Raw genomic sequence first — 21,199 nt, 5'->3', positions numbered from 1 at the left:
TGGGTTTGCTTCTAATGGAAGAATTGAATCTGAGAAGAAGGAAAGGGAGGAATGAGATTGAGCAGACACTGAGATCCAAATGCAGATACAGAAGAATTAAGGCATGGATTCAAATGGGTTTCGGTTCAAATCTGAATCTGTGTGTTGCCATAGAAATCAGGGATGGTTTGATTAAGATTATGGTGAAGAACAGATCCATGGAAGAAATGTTTGAGGGTTTATGAAATTAGAAGATGGGTTTTGCAGTATGAGCTCAAATTTGCAGGGATGAAGAAGAGATAAAACTGAAGATGGGTTTTGAGTTCTAGTCCCAGTATTGTCAGAGATCGAGATGGTTTTGTTGTTGGTGGTGGTCAAGAACAAGGAACTGTGAATGAGGTTTTGATGGATTTCTGAATTTGAGATAAAGAACTATATTGATTCTGCCGAGATGAAAGAAAGGGGATCTGAATCTGGTTAGGGTTTCTTGAGAATTGAAGATACAGGTCAGGGGTGCAATGAATTGTTTAATCTCAGCTGCAGGTGGTGGTCACTGTGAAGCATGAGAAATACATATGATGGATGAATGTCTGAAGAAGAATGAGTTGGAGCTTCTAAAGGTGAGTGCAACTGCAAGAATTGAGCTGCAAGGAGGAAGGACAAATTACTGTTTCAGCTGGTGAATGCAAGGGTTACAAGGAATGGTGGTTCAAAATGGAACTGGTGGAGTTATTGGTGTTGCTGGGGCTTGCAGTTCATAGTAGTTGAAGTGATGAAACTCTGTTGGTCTTATGAAGGAGTTAGATGAATGTTATGTGCAGGTTGGTTCGATGGCCGAGGAGATTAATAAGTTGCATGCACAAAATGGTGAGAAACTCTCTTCCCAACCTCTTAACCCAAGAGATGGTGTCAATGCTATTACGTTTGGAAGTGGTACACGACTTGTGCAACCTGAAATTACTGATTCGGGTAAAGAAGAAGCCCCAAAGGAACCAGTTTTGGAGGAAAAGGATGCTGATTTCCCCCAAACTTCCGAGGTACCTATTTCCAACTCTAAAAATCATATTCCTACTTATGTTCCTCCTCTACCTTTCCTGGCAGGTTCGTTAAAGCTAATAGAAAGGTGGAGCAAGATAGGGATATTTGGGATGTTTTTAAGAAGGTACAAGTGAATATTCCACTCATTGAAGTAATTAGACAATCTCCTCGCTATGCAAAGTGTGTAAAGGAATTGTGCACTAACAAGCACAAGCTGACCGGTAATGAGGTAATGTGTGTGGGGGGGAATGCTTCGGCATATCTTCGAAAGAAACTCCCACCTAAATTGGAGGATCCCGGTAGTTTCACAATTTCATGCACAATTGGTAAAACGAGGTTTACAAAATCTATGTTAGATTTAGGAGCTTCTATTAATGTTATGCCTACTTCTATTTATGATGCTTTAAACCTTGGTCCTCTTAAGAAAACCGGCATAGTTATTCAACTTGTCGGTAGATCTAATGTTTACCCAAAAGGGATTGTTGAGGATGTTTTGGTGGGGGTAAAATGACTAATATTTCCAGTGGATTTATACGTTTTATACATGAGTGATGTGAATTCATCCTCGTCTACACCTTTACTGTTGGGTAGACCATTTTTGAGTACCGCTAGAACAAAGATTGATGTCCACAATGGCACCTTGACTATGGAGTTTGATGAAGAAGTCATACACTTCAACATCTTTGAGGCGAGGAAACACCCAAGCACCATTCAATCAGAGTTCCATAATGTGTTTGAAGCTGGCGAAGGCGCAGAAAGCAAGGAGATAGTTGGGCTGACGACTTTAAACCAAGATGAAAAAGCGGGGGTCTAACAACACCACCCAATATTTCGCTTAGAAATCTGTATGGACTAACTCCGAAATACTTTCTAGAGAATCAACTTGATAGTCAGACTCAATCTAGGTAAAAGTATCTCAAGGAGTTAATATCTCTCTCTTGTTTTGATTTACTCAAGCTAATAGTCTCCCACTGAACGAAGGTATAGTTGTACTCCCTACGCCTCTGATCCCAGCAGGATACTGCGCACTTGATTCTCTTAGATGATCTCACCCACAACTAAGAGTTGCTACGACCCAAAATCGCAGGCTTTGACAATAAATAAATCTGTCTCACACAGACAAGTCTATCAAAGGATCAATCTGTCTCCCACAGAGAAATCCTAAAGTTTTTTGTTCGGTCTTTTGATAATAATCAAGGTGAACAGGAAGCAATTGATAATCCAGTCTGATATTCCCGAAGAACAGCCTAGATTAATCAACCACCTCACAACAATATTAATCGTATGGTAGCGAAACAAGATGTTGTGGAATCACAAACAATGAGACGAAGATGTTTGTGATTACTTTTTATATCTTGCCTATCGGAGATATCAAATCTCAAGCCAATCAATCTGATTGTACTCGTACGATAGAAGATGCAAGATCAGATCACACAACTACGATAAAAGTATTATCGGTCTGGCTTCACAATCCCAATGAAGTCTTTAAGTCGTTAACCTGGTTTTAGAAGAAGAAAACCAAAGGTTAAAGGAGAATCGACTCTAGTACGCAAACTATTATCAAACGTAAGGTGTGGGGATTAGTTTTGCACAATACTAGATGTCTCCTTTATATAGTCTTTCAAATCAGGGTTTTGCCTTGGTAACAAAGCAATCAATATTCACTGTCAGATGAAAACCTGATTTAGATTCAACCTAATATTTCTCAACCGTTATATCGAAAACTTATCTTATTATACACAAATGAACTGCACGCTTCTAGGTTTGTTAACCGTACCCAAACGTGTACATTGTTGGTTCAACAAAAGTTAACCAAAAGGTTGGCCATATGAGCATTTCATATCAACCATGTTCTTCTTCACCAAAGCTAGTTCAAATGACTCAAATGAACTAGTTAGAGAGTTGTTCAATTGCAAGGAAATCTTATGTAACTACACAAGACACAATTGAAGCAAAGATGATTTGATTCACTTGAATTGGTTCATGAACTTTTATAACCACGGTTTGCAAACTGCATTCCTTAGTCTTTTTAAAGTTTAAGTTCATAAATCATCTTCATATATATAACCTTCTTAAGTTCGCACATTAGGTTCGCGGACTTAAGCAACCGGCAGAGTTTACAAACTCCAACAGAAAATCTCGGCAAGAGACCTTCCGCCGGTTCGCGGACTGGTACTCACGCAACTAGTTTGTCAACTCCAGCAGAATTTCTCGGGATGAGAAGTTCGGCAGTTTGCGGACTGAGTTCGCGGACTTGGCAACAAGTCATTCTTCCGGTTTCTCTTGATCAACAAATTTCGCAAACTTTGGTTCAAGGAATAGGACTTATACATAAATGTGTTTCCACAACAATGCTTAATCTAAACTCTCATTTCAATCATTCAAACATTCTTAGAGGACGTTATATAGTTGTTACATCATTTCTCGTCAAAGCAATTTTCAAGACGATTGAAACATATCATGACTTTCGTCACTAGGTAAAGATAAACTTGGTCGAAGCCAAAAGCTTACCAACACATATTTCGAGATATAGATAGGCGAGGTATACTCGGCTCGAAATACCAAATGTGTATAATCTAAGTTTATATATATAACATACGACTTTTTGTCTCAAGAAGTAGGAGATAGAGTATATAGACTTGTGAGTGACAGATAAGTTCAAGTCTTCACATACCTTTTTGTCGAAAAGTTCCACCGGTTCCTTGAGTAGTTCTTCTACTTGTATGATGAATCTCCATGAAGTCCTTGAGCTCAACTACACTTTCTATTCTAGTCCGAGACTTAGCTATAATAGATTAGAAATCAAGACTTATAGTTTTGATCACTAACATTGACAAACATGCTTGAGATAGCAACGCATGCGAGTTCGACCGAGAAATTCTCTAACAATCTCCCCCTTTGTTAATTTTAGTGACAAAACTATCAATACATATGGAATACAAAAAAGATAAAGAAACTTAAGTAGCTCCTATTCCACATGTCTAATCTTTAACATTCCTCTAAATCTTCGTCACTTCCAAGTACTCTAATGATCCCAAAGGTAGTAAGTTTAGCATCACCTCTGTTGAAGATCCGTAGCTATAACAATGAGAAAGCATCGGTCTAGATCATTGTTATACAGTGTCATAGTATTATTACACAACATCAAAGTTCAATTGTATCACAACTTCAACAATAATACTATGGTGATATGTATCACTCCCCCTTAGTCAATACTCCATCTCACATGGAAACCACTCCCCCTTACATAATGACCCGAAGACCATATGTATTTGTAGTGTGAACTACATATTTATTCTCCCCATTTTTGTCAACAAAATTGGCAAAGGTACAAGAACGGGATCATAATGAAATTTCCGTAAGAGACTTTTCATGACTAAAAAGAAAGAACACACATCATCTTATTTAGATGCAATCATATAGCCGAAGCTAATAGCATTCATCAAGGAGTTTAAAGATACAAGATAACCCCTCTAAAATTCCACAGCCGCACACCCCTCAAGATATGACCATTAAGCACAAGTTCAAAAGAACACTCCCCCATTTGATGTCATTCCCGAAAGAACAACAAGAGCGACCTTAATTTCAAAAGAAAATAAGGATTTTATTGGACACCAAAAACCATAAGAATGATTTTTTATATCCAAAAACTCAATCAAATTAATCACAAGTAAAACCCTTGACTAATTTAATCGGTATACGCAATCCAATCAAACACAAAAAGTGATCAATTCAATTGTTTGTGCTCAACATAAGAAAACTTACGGAGCAATAACTAAATAACCAAACAAGATGATTAATTTAGTTCAAAATGCTCAAAATAAAGTACCTTACTGAGCAACCAACAAAGCCAATCAAAAATAATCAACTTGGTTGTATCGTTCTCAACATAAGACACATTACGGAGCCTCACAGTAATAAATATGAATATGGATTAGGGAAGATCAATACTGCGGAATACACAAGGATTCATTCTATTTTCCATCACTATTTGCATCACGACATTCAATAGACATAATCCTTGCAAACAAAAGATTTTAACCTATCTTCCATCAATAATTGACATAATAGGTTTAACTTTTGTATTTGTCAAAAGTATATTCATTCTTTTATCAATACACACATATCGACATACGAAAGACTTTACTTTTGACAAGTTATGGGAAAATCATAGTTCACGGATGCAAACACACATATCCCATAACAATATTGCAATATATCAAACCATAAAGATTAATACTGCAAAAATCATCTTCCAAGCAAGTTTAGAATTTAAACCAATAATTCTAAAAACATGAAGATGAAACCGTTGGACATAGCAATGTGAAATCACAATAATGGCTATTCCAAACTCTAGTAATCCTTCAAAAATAAGAATAAATTCTCATAAGAAGTTTCCTATGCAACAAGACAAACTCGTAATGCACATATAAGATGATTTGTCCTTAGAGGGTGGAATCAATCTTTTCCGCCCGGATTTACACCTAAAATAGATACCAAAGGCGTATAAAAAGATTTTCTTAACAAAGAAGAACATACAAAGTCATTAACGACCATGCACCATAGTTCACATAAAATGATTGTGAACATTCAAGAATCCCATAGTAATGCATGTTACTGCCCATTCTTGAACTTCCTTCTTTGTGATTCACAAACAACATTCTTGTAAAAGCTACAATGATCTTAGAAGAGTAGTACTCCAATAATACAAGTGCCCAAGTCCAAGAGAAGTGGAACAAGTGCAACGAAATGGAGCAAAACAGTTAAAAAAAAAGACATGACAAATACCAATCTTAACTCATCCAAATTCAGAAATTCTCATCTCCATTTTGAAGACAAAACAAAGAGGTAGATAATGCAAAAAGAATGAGGTCATTCCGAGTTCGGACGAAGAAATTACGGCCAAAACAAGTTTACCGAATATCGACGTCTACAAGCAAGTATACATACGGGTTTGCAAACGAATTTTCATGACTTGGAGCAGTTTACAAACTGGGTATGCGAACTTAAACCCCTGTATTTTGATTTTAAATGATGGTATGCATACTTGGTATGTGTACCATGAAGTCCAAACATCCCGAACTATTATTTTCAAACCTAAACATTTAAGAACCCTAAACATTTAAGAACTATTAAGTGACTTTTGGATTATCATGAAAGAGATCGCTTTTAGAACCTTTCACATCCAAATCCATCTTCCCAAAGAACTCTTTAAGTTCAGCATCATGGATACTGCTTTCTCCATAGTCATGGAACTTTCTGGGAGATCATTCCTTTTCATACTCAAAACATCACTGACTTTCTTTGGTATCTGAAAAAGCGGGGGTCTAATAACACCACCCAATATTTCGCTTAGCAATCTGTATGGACAAACTCGAATATACTTTTAAGAGAATCAACAAGACTCAATCAATTAAAAGTATATCAACGAGTTTATATCTCTCTCTTGATTAGACGAAGATGTTTGTGCTTACTTTTTATATCTTGCCTATCGGAGATATCAAATCTCAAGCCAATCAATCTGATTGTACTCGTACGATAGAAGATGCAAGATCAGATCACACAACTACGATAAAAGTAGTATCGGTCTGGGTTAACAATCCCAATGAAGTCTTTAAGTCGTTAACCTGGTTTTAGAAGAAGAAAACCAAAGGTTAAAGGAGAACCGACTCTAGTACGCAAACTAGTATCACACGTAAGGTGTGGGGATTAGTTTTTCACAATACTAGATGACTCCTTTATATAGTCTTTCAAATCAGGGTTTTTCCTTGGTAACAAAGCAATCAATATTCACTATTATATGAAACCTGATTTAGATTCAAGCTAATATTTCTCAACTGTTAGATCAAAAACTTATCTTGTTATACACAAATGAATTGTACGCTTCTAGGTTTGTTAATCGTACCCAAACGTGTACATTGTTGGTTCAACAATAGTTAACCAAAAGGTTAGCCATATGAGCATTTCATAACAACCATGTTCTTCTTCACCGTAACTAGTTCAAATGACTCAAATGAACTAGTTAGAGAGTTGTTCAATTGCAAGGAAATCTTATGTAACTACACAAGACACAATTGAAGCAAAGATGATTTGATTCACTTGAATCGGTTCATGAACTTTTATAGCCACGGTTTGCAAACTGCATTCTTTAGTCTTTTTAAAGTTTAAGTTCAGAAATCATCTTCAGATATATAACCTTCTTAAGTTCGCACACTAGGTTCGCAGACTTAAGCAACCGGCAGAGTTTACAAACTCCAGCAGAAAATCTCGGCAAGAGACCTTCTGCCGGTTCGCGGACTGGGTTCACGGACTGGTACTCACGCAAGTAGTTTGTCCACTCCAGCAGAAATTCTCGGGTTTGAGAACTTCGGCACTTCGTGGACTTGGCAACAAGCCATTCTTCCGGTTTCTCTTGATCAACAAAGTTCGCAAACTTTGTTTCAAGGAATAGGACTTATACATAAATGTGTTTCCACAACAATGCTTATGTCCATCATTGGTTATGTAATCTAAACTCTCATTCCAATCATTGAAACATTGTTAGAGGACGTTATGTAGTTGTTACACCATTTCTCGTCAAAGCAATTTACAAGATGAATGAAACATATCATGACTTTCGTCACTAGGTAAAGATAAACTTGGTCGAAGCAAAAAGCATACCAACACATATTTCGAGATATAGATAGGCGAGGTATACTCGGCTCGAAATACCAAATGTGTATAATCTAAGTATATATATATAGCATACGACTTTTTGTCTCAAGAAGTAGGAGATAGAGTAAATACACTTTTGAGTGACAGATAAGTTCAAGTCTTCACATACCTTTTTGTCGAGAAGTTCCACCGGTTTCTTGAGTAGTTCTTCTACTTATATGATGAATCGCCATGAAGTCCTTGAGCTCAACTACACTTTCTATCCTAGTCCGAGTCTTAACTATAATAGACTAGAAATCAAGACTTATAGTTTTGATCACTAACATTTACAAACATGCTTGAGATAGCAACGCATGCGAGTTCGACTGAGCAATGCTCTAACAATCTCCCCCTTTGTTAATTTTAGTGACAAAACTGTCAATACATATGGAATACAAAAAAAATAAGGAAACTTAAGTAGCTCATATTCCACATGTCTATTCTTCAACATTCCTTGAAATATTCGTCACTTCCAAGTACTCCAATGATCCCAAAGGTTGTAAGTTTAGCATCACCGATGTTGAAGATCCGTAGCTATAACAATGAGAAAGCATCGGTCCCGATCATTGTTATACAGTGTCATAGTATTATTACACAGCGTCAAAGTTCAATTGTATCACAACTTCAACAATAATACTATGGTGATATGTATCACTCCCCCTTAGTCAATACTCCATCTCACATGGAAACCACTCCCCCTTACATAATGACCCGAAGACCATATGTATTTGTAGTGTGAACTACATATTAATTCTCCCCCTTTTTGTCAATAAAATTGGCAAAGGTACAAGAACGAGATCATAATGAAATTTCCGTAAGAGACATTTCATGACTAAAAAGAAAGAACACACATCATCTTATTTGGATGCAATCATATAGCCGAAGCTAATAGCATTCATCAAGGAGTTTAAAGATACAAGATAACCCCTGTAAAATTCCACAGCCGCACACCCCTCAAGATATGACCATTAAGCACAAGTTCAAAAGAACACTCCCCCATTTGATGTCATTCCCGAAAGAACAACAAGAGCGACCTTAATTTCAAAAGAAAAGAAGGATTTTATTGGACACCAAAAATCATAAAAATGATTTTTTATATCCAAAAACTCAATCAAATTAATCACAAGTAAAACCCGTGACTAATTTAATCGGTATACGCAATCAAATCAAACACAAAAAGTGATCAATTCAATTGTTTGTGCTCAACATAAGAAAACTCATGGAGACACAAAAATACTCAACTAGATTAATTACAAGAGAACCCATAATTAATCTAATTGGAATACACAACCAAACTAATTACGAAAGTAATCAATTTGATTGTCAATTGTTTTTCTCGACATAAGAAAACTTACGGAGCAATAACTAAATAACCAAACAAGATGATTAATTTAGTTCAGAATGCTCAACATGAAGTACCTTATGGAACAACCAACAAAGCTGATAAAAAATAATCAACTTGGTTGTATCGTGCTCAACATAAGACACATTACAGAGCCTCACAGTAATACATACGAATATGGATCAGGGATGATCAATACTGCGGAATACACAAGGATTCATTATATCTTCAATCATTATTTGCATAACAACAATAATAGACATAATACTTGAAAACAAAAGATTTTAACCTATCTTCCATAAAAATCATTGACAATATAGGCTTAACTTTTGTATTTGTCAAAAGTCCATTCATCCTTTTACCAATACGTGAATACCGAACACGAATGACTTTACTCTTGACAAAGTATGGGACCTTCAAGTTCACGGACGCAAACATACATATCCCATAACAAGTTGCAATATCAAAAATCATAAAGATTAATACTGCAAAAACATCATCCTCCAAATATTTTTATAATTTAAAACCAATAAACCTAAAAAATAATACAAGAAGATGAAAAATAATAGCTATGTGTAGTCACAATCATTGCTATTCAAGCATTAGTTATTCTTCCAACTAAACCAAAAAGAAGACATACTAGGCAACAATGTCTTTGAGAAATTCTTTATCATTCCCGAACTCCTTGTTGTCAACAGCCATAGGAATATAAGGTTCGTGGAGGAAGGAGTCAATACCAACAAACCGTCTTGGCTGATGATGTCGAACTAGGGATTTCTGAATTTCCAAAGATCTTAAAACACAAGCCTTTATTTCACTAGTCTCCTTTCTTACTTCCTTCAACTCATCAAGAACATCGGAAAACTTCTGAGAGTTAGAAGGGACAGCCCTTGGCTTTCTTGTATTTCTCTTTTTTCTTTTCAGGGAAGGAGTTACTAGAGATTTCTCTTTTTCCTTGATTTTTTTTTTTTGAATCACACGAATTTTATTAAATGAACACTAAAGAATTACATACACAATAAAGGGAAAAAGAAAAAAAACAACAAAAAAGAAAACCTAAAGGAGCAGGCCCAAAAGAACATTATACTGGATAGGCCCAGTAAGAGCTTACAGTACTAACAATTTTCCACTTTAAAGTTCAGCTGAACCTGTAGTAGTTAATGCCTGGAATCTCAATTCTAGTAAGATTAGGAGGTCTCCCCACGTGAATCTGTCTTGCACCCGCTCTAAGTTGAGCTCCCTTCTTAGCAACAAAATCAACAGAAAAATTGGTTTCCCTATAGCAGTGAGAAAAGCTGATGGATGATAACTTCCTAGATGTACTTCTCCATCTCATTTTGACAAACCAAGGGATATTACCAGAAGCAAATCCAGATATGACAGTCTTAGAGTCAGAATTGATGAGTATGTTTTCTAGTTTCCAATCAACAGCAAGTTCAGCAGCACAAGTAACAACAAAGACTTCTACAATGTAATTTGTATTAATTATTAAACCACAAGTAAGAGTGCATATTACCTGACACAGGTGATCTCTGACAACCACTCCAAAACCTGCTTGTCCTGGATTTCCATATGAAGCTCCATCACAACAGAATAATGTTGCACAAATGCTGGGAGGTAACCAATGATATATTTTAATTTCTTGGAATTTACTTCTTCTTGCACCAAAATTGAAGAAAGAAATGATTTCATGATCATAATTTTGAGCCCATTTGTTAGCCTTAATTCTCAAACCACCTTCTTAAACCATTTGCATAATTCTGCATTTGAATTGTTGTGCATTTGGTTTTATATTGTGAAAGAATTTTCTATTTTTATGAAACCATAACTCCTTCAAAATAGAGCAGCTGGCAGTAATCCATACCTCTTTGACTAGAGGACTTTTGTTCTTTGCATCCTTCCATATGTCTTCAAAAGATTTTGGACAGTTAAATCCAAAAATGCTGCAAATCCAGCTCCATATTTCCTTGTTGAAACTGCATCTCCATAACAGATGATCCATGCTGTCTTGATTCCTTTCACATATGCAACACATTGAAACCATTTCATAGCCCTTTTTAACCATCACCAAGTCATCCACATAAATACCCTGTATTAGCTTCCACACATTACTGGCAGTACTTGGATGAAGGAAGAAATTCCAAATTTTCTTAGGCCATTGTAATTTAGGCTTCTTAGTTCTTATGGATTCAATTGGTGAGGAGGTAGTAAACTTGCCCTTGAGATCTCCTGTCCATATCAGTTCATCATTACCACCTCCTACATCTGGCATAATCAAAGATGCTAAAATTTGTTTGATATCATTTGACATTGTCCATTCATTCTTCACCAGGATATCAGCAACCTTAAGTTGGATGTTATCTTTAACTAATGCAGTGAATCCCAGAGATTCAATGAGGGGAGAAACACCAATCCAGTGATCAAACCACAATGAAATTATTTGACCATCTCCAACACACCACCTGATGTTCTCTTTCAAAGCCTCCCAAGCCCATTTTAAACCTGTCCAGATAGAAGACATGTGCCAATTTGTGCTCCATTGTTGATTTCTGTCTTGGAATTGGCCTTGATAAAGAGAGCCCACTCCTCTGTGGAGTTAAGAATTTTCCACATCATTTTCATTAGTAAAGCTCTATTGAGAATCTCTAACCTTTAAATACCCAAGCCTCCTTCACAGAGAGGAGTGCATACATTTTCCCACGCCAGAGTAATAAATTTCCTTGTTTCACTGTCACCAGCCCATAAAAAATTCCTTATAATTCTTTCACACACTTTAATAACTGAAGATGGCCACTTATAGATTGCCATGTTGTAGATGGGTATACTGCACAGAACTGACCTGACAAGCACCAACCTCTCCTGAAATGACAACAGTTTTCCCTTCCATGCTGCTAACTTTTTCTGCATCATTTCCACCATTGGCCATATAGTAGAAGCTTTAACTCTTCCAGGATGTAATATAACTCCAAGATATTTGTCAGGAAACTTACTTAGTTCCATCTGCATTATTTGCTGAATTTGATTCCTCGTAACATTGGAAGTACCATCAATAAAAAGTTTACTTTTTGATGTATTGATAAGCTTACCTGATGCTTTTTGATAAGACTCCAATAATATTAGAAGATTATAGATGGTTTTCTTACCACCATTGCAAAAGATAAACACATCATCTGCAAAGAACAAATGTGTGGGATGAATTTCTTTTCTAATCACCATAGGAGCAAAACATCTTCCATCAAGACAAAGAGAATTGGAGACAAGGGGTCTCCTTGTCTTAATCCCCTTTCAGCTGAAAGTATCCTTGAGGACCTCCATTGATCATCACTGAAATCTTAGCTGACTTGAGAATAGTGTGTATCCACTCACACCAGGAATGAGAAAATCCATATCTGCTTAACACTTTCAACAAAAAATCCCAGTTGACAGAGTCATATGCCTGGGAAATGTCTAATTTAAGCCCAACATTCCCACCTCTTCTTTTCTTTTTCATCTCATTTACCAATTCAGAGGCTAACAAAATCTGCTCTTGAATGCATCTGCCTTTGATATATGCTACTTGTTGAGGAGAATTAAGTTTTGTCATTAAAGTGCTCATTCTTGTGGTGATAATTTTGGTAAAAATCTTGAAGCTAACATTACTTAGTCCTATTGGTCTAAATTGGTTTGGAGATTTAGCACCCTCTACTTTAGGAATTAAGACCAGAAAGTTAGAATTTAGGCCTTTTGGGATGAATCTCCTCCCCCAGCAAAATTGTACTGCTTTGACTACATCTTGATGTATGATCTGCCAACATGCCCTGTAAAACATTCATTGAATCCATCAGGTCCAGGAGAACTGTCAGGATCCATGTTAAAAAGTGTATCTTTGATTTCTTGTTCATCTGGGATTTTATCCAGCATATTTTGATCTTCAAGAGATATAACATTTGGGATGACATCAAGTAAAGAATCCACATTCTCATTTTGCTTGAATTCAAATTTCTTCTTGTAATGATTAACTAGGACTTCAACTACTTTCTTTTGATCAGATATAACTTCACCATGCTCATCAACTATTTCACTGAGAGCAGTGATGTCCCGCGCAGCTGCGCGAGACAGCTTAATAAGCAAACCGCTTGTAGGTCGTTGGATTATTTTACGAGCCATCAGAGTAAAACTAATTTGGTTTCCCGGTCAAAATACAGTTGTCAAATTTTCGATATTAGATATAAGTCCTTTTAATTTATAATTATTTTGTACTGTATCCTTCTCGAGTTCTCTTTGTTACGAATTATGTAATCTTCTGTTAAGTTCTGTAAACCCCAATTTTCTATTTTCAAACCATTCATCAACTGTATAGAATCAACATTGTTGTACCATATTGCACCCCCACTTCATTAAATATGATGTCAGTTTGTAAGAAATCACCGGGAGGTACTAGTTGGTATTGATATATGGGGTTAGTTAAAAACAACGTTACAAAGAAGATTATTATGTTCGTCCCTAAGATTTCTAGTGGTTCCTTTGCTAAACAAATTTCGTGTGACACACAGAGTATCACTTTCCAGCTTAATTGCTAACCACAGTTCATAATTCCAGAGCATGAAATTAGTGAATATTTCCGATTCAAATAAACTAAAAGGCTAAATACTACGTACTGGACTACTGGTAATTATGTGTCAAATTAAAATTAAAATTGTGGAAGCTCCTTGTTAAGTTCTGGCAAGTCAGACCCTTACGACGTTAGTTGGGGGTATAGGCCAACCAAATCGACTATTAGCATATGACAGAAGCTAAATGTTTTCTTAGTGAAATCTTCAACCAGACTAATGCGGTTATGTCCATGTTTTAACTTATACAGAGCATGATTTTGTTGGCACAGGAGCAAGGGGAAAAGGTTCTTGTCGACGCAATCCAGGCTTGCACTAAAATCATAAACAGACGTAAGGGCAAACTGCTAGTAAGGACGCCATTATTAGTGGTAGACTTGATTCTGTGTTCGTATAAACAAGTCTCTGTTGCAGCAAAAACATAACTGGCTTATAGGAGCAAAAGTCGCAAAACAAATATGCTAACATATACAAAGAACATTACCGCACATTTCACCATCCATAACTTTGGGTCCTTAACTGATGGGAAAAGAGATTGTTGTTCAACATCAGTGGTTTCTTCATCATATCCAACATGAAGACAGTTTCTGAATTTTTTTCTTTAAGTTCTCGGAACCTATGATTTAGACATATTTGTCTTACGAAACCTACCAAAATATACGTGACTGCATAAATTCCATGACTGCAAAATCTAAACAAGTGAATCCTTTGGCCCATAAAAATATATTAATTAATGACCATAACCAATTAGATAATGGAAATTATCAAAACAAGGGTTTACAGAACTTAACCGAAGATTAAATAATAATTCGTAACTAAGAAACGGATACAACACGAAATAATAATATATTAAAGGGACCTATCTCCAATATCGAACATTTGACAGCTGTTTTTTAACTAGGGAGACGAAATTAGGTTTAATCCAAGGGCTCGTGAAATGATCCAACGACCCACATGCTATTTGCTTATTAAGCTGTCCCGCGCAGCTGTGCGGGACAACATTGCTCTTTCACTGATGTTGTTTCTGGCCTGCCTTATTTTGAGATTAGTGTGAAAAAAGTTGGTATTGGCAGCTCCTTCCTTTACCCATCTTATTCTGGATTTCTGCTTCAACAGAGTATTAAGTTGCACTTCTCTGTAGTTGTATACATTTTGAGCTTCAACTAACTTATTCAAGGCCCCAGGATCAGAAGGATCATTATCTGAAATTTTCATAGCTTCTTGGACCTGTAATTCAGCATTCTTTATTTGCATATTGACATCCCCAAACACCCTCCAATTCCAATCTTGAAGAATCTTTTTAAGTATTTTTGTCTTGCTTTGAAAGACAAAGGCAGGATCACCCTTTATATATTCTGACCAGCATTGCTCCACTACATGAAAAAACTCTGGATGAGACAACCACATCTTTTGAAATTTAAAAGGATCATTGATTGGTTTTGAAATATTAACACATCCACCCATGAGAGGGGCATGATATGAAGCAATTCTCAACCCAACCTTATAACCCCAATCAGGAATTTTTTGAAGCCACGGATTATTAAACATAGCTCTATCAAGATTGCATAAAATTCTTTTGCTTCCATGCTGACAGTTTGACCAAGAGAATTGAGTGGTTGTTCTTGGAGCTTGCAACAGTTCACAATGATTCAATCATTCATTAAAGTCTGTCATTGATCTTCTATTTGGACTTTTACCTCCAATCTTCTCTTCAACTGAAGTTAGAGCATTAAGATCCCCAATAATTAACCATGGAAGTTTTAATTCACTAATTGCTTCCATCTCTGACCACAGGAATCTTCTTTGAACTAAACCAACATGAGCATGAACTCAAGAGATTAAGGTACCTCCAATGTCCACTGTAATCATTTGACTAGACATTGAAACTACAGTAGGAGTAGGTAAACTTTTATTCCAAAATAACCATATATTCCCTTTTTTATTTGAGATTGAATTGTGAATAACCATACTTTGCATTCCTAGCAAATTTAGCTTGTTGCAAAAAGAAGCATTACAGAAAACCTTTGGTTCTGCTATCCAAACTACCGAGGGATAAAATTGATCAACTAGAGACCATAATCTATTTTGAGACCTTGGTCTTCTAAGAGCAACCACAGTGGTGCGATCAAAACCAAAGACTAAAGAGCAAAAAAAAGACCAAATTTTTGGTTTAGTCCGTGTTGTGACGCTACGGTACTGGACTATATATGATCGAGCGAACATATAATGTGAGCCCGTATGTGAGGCCGACATATAATGTGAGCCTGATGGGTAGCCAGGCGAAGATTATATGTGAGCCATACACACCTCAATTTGGAGCGGACACTAACCGTATCATGTGAAGCCGAGACTATACGTTCGCCTATTAAGAAACGAATATTATACCTCCGCTCGACTATAATTGGGTATGGTCTTGGTCCCAGACCAAATATAGTCTGTGATTTGGTTTTGGTCCGACTTTTAATCTTTAGTCCGTCCCGCTGTGTCTCTTTGCTAGACCATATTTTGGGTTTGGTCGTCCACTGCAGTTGCTCTAAGGCCTCTTAAATTCCAAAATAGGACTTTCATTGTTTAGGTTAATCAATTCCTTGATTGATGACTTAACAATCATGTTGACATCTTTTCCATCCAAAGACATGATGCTTGGAGAACAATTATTAAACAACTGATTTTTGTGAGTGGAATTCACAATCTCAGCAAGCAGTCTTAAGATATAAAGGATATCAGAGAGGAAAAAGGAATGTAGGGTTCGCAACCTTTTACACAGGTTCGTGGACGCCCAATTCTAAACCCTATAAAGAGTATAATTGTCGATAATAATCCTTTACTTTATTTGATAGACAAGAAACACAAACCTAAGTAAAAAAAACTTTTTCTGAAGCCTGAGAAAGAGACAAGAGTTACCAAACAAAACAATTAATTTGTGCTGTGGTGAACAACAATTTGTCCACCGTTTTCCTCTTGAGAGGAATCCTCTGACTTTTTTCTATCAAAACGATTTGACCATACCTTCTTCTCTAATGGTCTAATTTTGTCTTTGGAAACCAACTTCTTAGTCGAAGATAAAATCCTACATACCTCAGCAGTCTTCTGGGCAAGTTTAAGCTTCCTTGCCAATCGATTTGCTCTTCGTTGAAGTTTGTTGGCGTGCCTCACTTGATGCTTATACTTGTAACATCTTGATAGTTCATGACCCTTATGAGAACAAAACGAGCACGTCAAACTTGGATAGTATTCAGGCATCTGTGGTATGAACGCAGCTAGACACATAGTGGATCCTGAAACATTAAAACCAGCGTTTCCAAAGGATGGGTCAATTGATTCTTCCAGCTTGATTGGATTCTCCTCTTCACCGAAACCATCAAGGTTGATATATGTATTGCTACAATTATCAAAATCAATGTTTTCACATAGAAGATTGACACTTGATTTCCTGTCTTCATCAGAATCATAGATCTCAGACATCTCATCAAGTGTTACAGCAAGACCTTTGTTCCCAGTGTATTTTCTACGATTTGGGAACACGTTTGCAAAATGACCAAAACCTTTACACTAAAAGCACTGTGGCATATCCTCGTCATCAGCCTCGTCAGCATCCCTGTTTTTAGGAGGGACGCGATTGTGAGGTTTATCTGACGACCTAGGTTTGTCTCTTGAAAACCGTTTACTTCTCTTTAATAGAAGATCCCTAAACTGTCTTGTGATCAAGGAGACTGATTTGTCAAGATCTTCATCCGAAAAATCATCCTCAGACTGATCATCCTCAGAGACATAAACACTTTTACTTTTATCAAGTAATTTAGTGTTCCTCTGTGCTTTAAAGGCAACATCCTTTCCGATTTTGGATGTATACTCATGATCAAAGATCTTTAGATTTCCAACCAATGTATTTCTGGAAAGATTATCAAGGTTATTTCCCTTAATGATGGCATGCTTCTTAGACTAGTATCTAGATGACAGCGATCTGAGAATTTTCATCACAATGTCCTTTTCAGGAATAGTCTTACCCAATGCAAATGATGCATTAACAATCTCAGACACTTTGTGATTAAACTCATCAAACGTATCTTCATCTGCCATACGAAGGTTCTCCCAATCGGAATTAAGGATTTGAAGCCTAGCTTTCTTTTCACTGGAGTTACCTTCGAATACAGTTTCTAAGATATCACAAGCATCTTTAGACCGAGTGCAATTAGACACATGGTGCTGAAGATTTGGGGTAATGGCATGTATGATAGCATTCAAACCGTCGGAATTTTGCTTTGCAGCATTTATCTCAGCAGGGGTGTATTCACCAATAGGTTTGGGAACGTTTACATCTCCAACTGCCACAACGGGAGCATCATAGCCATTAACAACTTATAACCATGATTGAAAATCACGTGCTTGAAGAAAAGCTCGCATAGCAATTTTCCACCGTAAGTAATTAGAGCCATCGAAGACTGGTGGTACGTTAATAGAGATAGCACCTCTGTCCATAGAGTCAGATCGCTACAAACACAGACTTGTAAGGTCTTAAACGTGTTTGCCTGCTCTGATACCAATTGAAAAAGCGGGGTTCTAACAACACCACCCAATATTTCACTTAGCAATCTGTATGGAGAAACTAGAATATATTTTTAAGAGAATCAACAAGACTCAGTCAATTAAAAGTATATCAACGAGTTTATATATCTCTCTTGATTTGATTTCCTCAAACAGAAACTGCGAGTACTAATCAAATACAAGGAACAACTTGGATGGTACCAAAGACCAATATCCAAGTGTCAAGCAATATCAATCAACAACTGTTAGGTCGGATTCTCCAATTGATTGATCTAACGCACAACCTGTATTATTTCAATTATAAAGATAAAACAATATAATGCGGAAATTGAAATAACACAGACACCAGAATTTTTTTTAACGAGGAAACCGCAAATGCAGAAAAACTCCGGGACCTAGTCCATATTGATCACACACTATATTAAGCCGCTACAGACACTAGCCTACTCCAAGCTAACTTCAGACTGGACTGTAGTTGAACCCCAATAAGTCTCCCACTGATCCAAGGTACAGTTGTACTCCATACGCCTCTGATCCCAGCAGGATACTGCGCACTTGATTCCCTTAGCTGATCTCACCCAGAACTAAGAGTTTCTACGACCCAAAATCGCAGCCTTTGACAATAAACAAATCTGTCTCACACAGACAAGTCTATCAAAGGATCAATCTGTCTCCCACAGAAAAATCGTAAAATTTTTGTTTCGTCTTTTGATAATAATCATGGTGAACAAGAACCAATTGATAATCCGGTCTTATATTCCCGAAGAACAGCCTAGATTAATCAATCACCTCACAACAATCTTAATCGTATGGTAGCGAAACAAGATGTTGTGGAATCACAAACAATGAGACGAAGATGTTTGTGATTACTTTTTATACCTTGCCTATCGGAGATATCAAATCTCAAGCCAATCAATCTGATTGTAATCGTACGATAGGAGATGCAAGATCAGATCACACACTATGATAAAAGTAGTATCGGTCTGGCTTCACAATCCCAATGAAGTCTTTAAGTCGTTAACCTGGTTTTAGAAGAAGAAAACCAAAGGTTAAAGATGAACCGACTCTAGTACGCAAACTAGTATCACACGTAAGGTGTGGGGATTAGTTTTGCACAATACTAGATGTCTCCTTTATATAGTCTTTCAAATCAGGGTTTTTCCTTGGTAACAAAGCAATCAATATTCACTGTTAGATGAAAACCTGATTTAGATTCAACCTAATATTTCTCAACCGTTAGATCGAAAACTTAGCTTGATATACACAAATGAATTGCACGCTTCTAGGTTTGTTAACCGTACCCAAACGTGTACATTGTTGGTTCAACAATAGTTAACCAAAAGGTTAGCCATATGAGCATTTCATATCAACCATGTTCTTCTTCACCATAACTAGTTCAAATGACTCAAATGAACTAGTTAGAGAGTTGTTCAATTGCAAGGAAATCTTATGTAACTACATAAGACACAATTGAAGCAAAGATGATTTGATTCACTTGAATCGGTTCTTGAACTTTTATAGCCACGGTTTGCAAACTGCATTCCTTAGTCTTTTTAAAGTTTAAGTTCTGAAATCATCTTCAGATATATAACCTTCTTAAGTTCGCACACTAGGTTCGCGGACTTAAGCAACCGGCAGAGTTTACAAACTCCAGCAGAAAATCTCGGCAAGAGACCTTCCGCCGGTTCGCGGACTGGTATTAACACAAGTAGTTTGTCAACTCTAGCAGAAATTCTCGGGTTTGAGAACTTCGGCAGTTCGCGGACTTGGCAACAAGCCATTCTTCCAGTTTCTCTTGATCAACAAAGTTCGCAAACTTTGGTTCAAGGAATAGGAATTATACATAAATGTGTTTCCACAACAATGCTTATGTCCATCATTGGTTATGTAATCTAAACTCTCATTCAAATCGTTGAAACATTCTTAGAGGACGTTCTACAGTTGTTACACCATTTCTCGTTAAATCAATTTTCAAGATGATTGAAACATATCATGACTTTCGTCACTAGGGAAAGATAAACTTGGTCGAAGCGAAAAGCTTACCAACACATATTTCGAGATATAGATAGGCGAGGTATACTCGGCTCGAAATACCAAATGTGTATAATCTAAGTCTATATATATAGCATACGACTTTTTGTCTCAAGAAGTAGGAGATAGAGTAGATAGACTTTTGAGTGACAGATAAGTTCAAGTCTTCACATACCTTTTTGTCGAGAAGTTTCACCGGTTCCTTGAGTAGTTCTTCTACTTGTATGATGAATCTCCATGAAGTCCTTGAGCTCAACTACACTTTTTATCCTAGTCCGAGACTTAGCTATAATAGACTAGAAATCAAGACTTATAGTTTTGATCACTAATATTGACAAACATGCTTGAGATAGCAACGCATGCGAGTTCGACCGAGCAATGCTCTAACAATATCCACTTTTGAGTGCGTTTAGGAACGACCGAAACCTTCTTCCCATTACTCTCTTCAAGATTTTCCGAAGGAGAATTGGATTGACTATTATTTTGCAAGTTAATCTTTCTCTAATTGGGAGCATCAGATCTTATCTTCGTCTTTAAGAAGTTATCCTTTTGATAACCATTCCGATTGTGAAAAAGATTCGTATGACGTTTATAGTAAAATCTAGGCTTATCACAACACTGATTCCTTTGCCTAAGGGTTGGACAGTTACAACCTGTAATGTTATGAGGATTAGTATTGACGTATGATTGGTTTTAAAACTTCTTGTGATGCCCAAACAAGAACATCATGAAGTTTCTCATTCCTTATACGGAAACGACATCTCCTTTCCAGGTGACCTTTATTTCCGCAATAGTGGCAAACATAAGGAATGTTCTTACCTCGATCTGTATGTGCTGAATTTGTAGGTTGATATACTTTGCTCTTTCGAACCTTAACTGCCGGTGAAAGTATTTCACTTTTGCCATAAGTGGAAACCTTTTGTTGAGAAGAATCACTAGCCTTGACAAATTTTACCTCTTTGCTAATACTTGGAGCATCTAT

The sequence above is a fragment of the Papaver somniferum genome, chromosome 1 (genome assembly GCF_003573695.1).
Source record: "Papaver somniferum cultivar HN1 chromosome 1, ASM357369v1, whole genome shotgun sequence".
Taxonomy (NCBI): domain Eukaryota; kingdom Viridiplantae; phylum Streptophyta; class Magnoliopsida; order Ranunculales; family Papaveraceae; genus Papaver; species Papaver somniferum.
Note: the sequence above shows the minus strand (reverse complement) of the source record.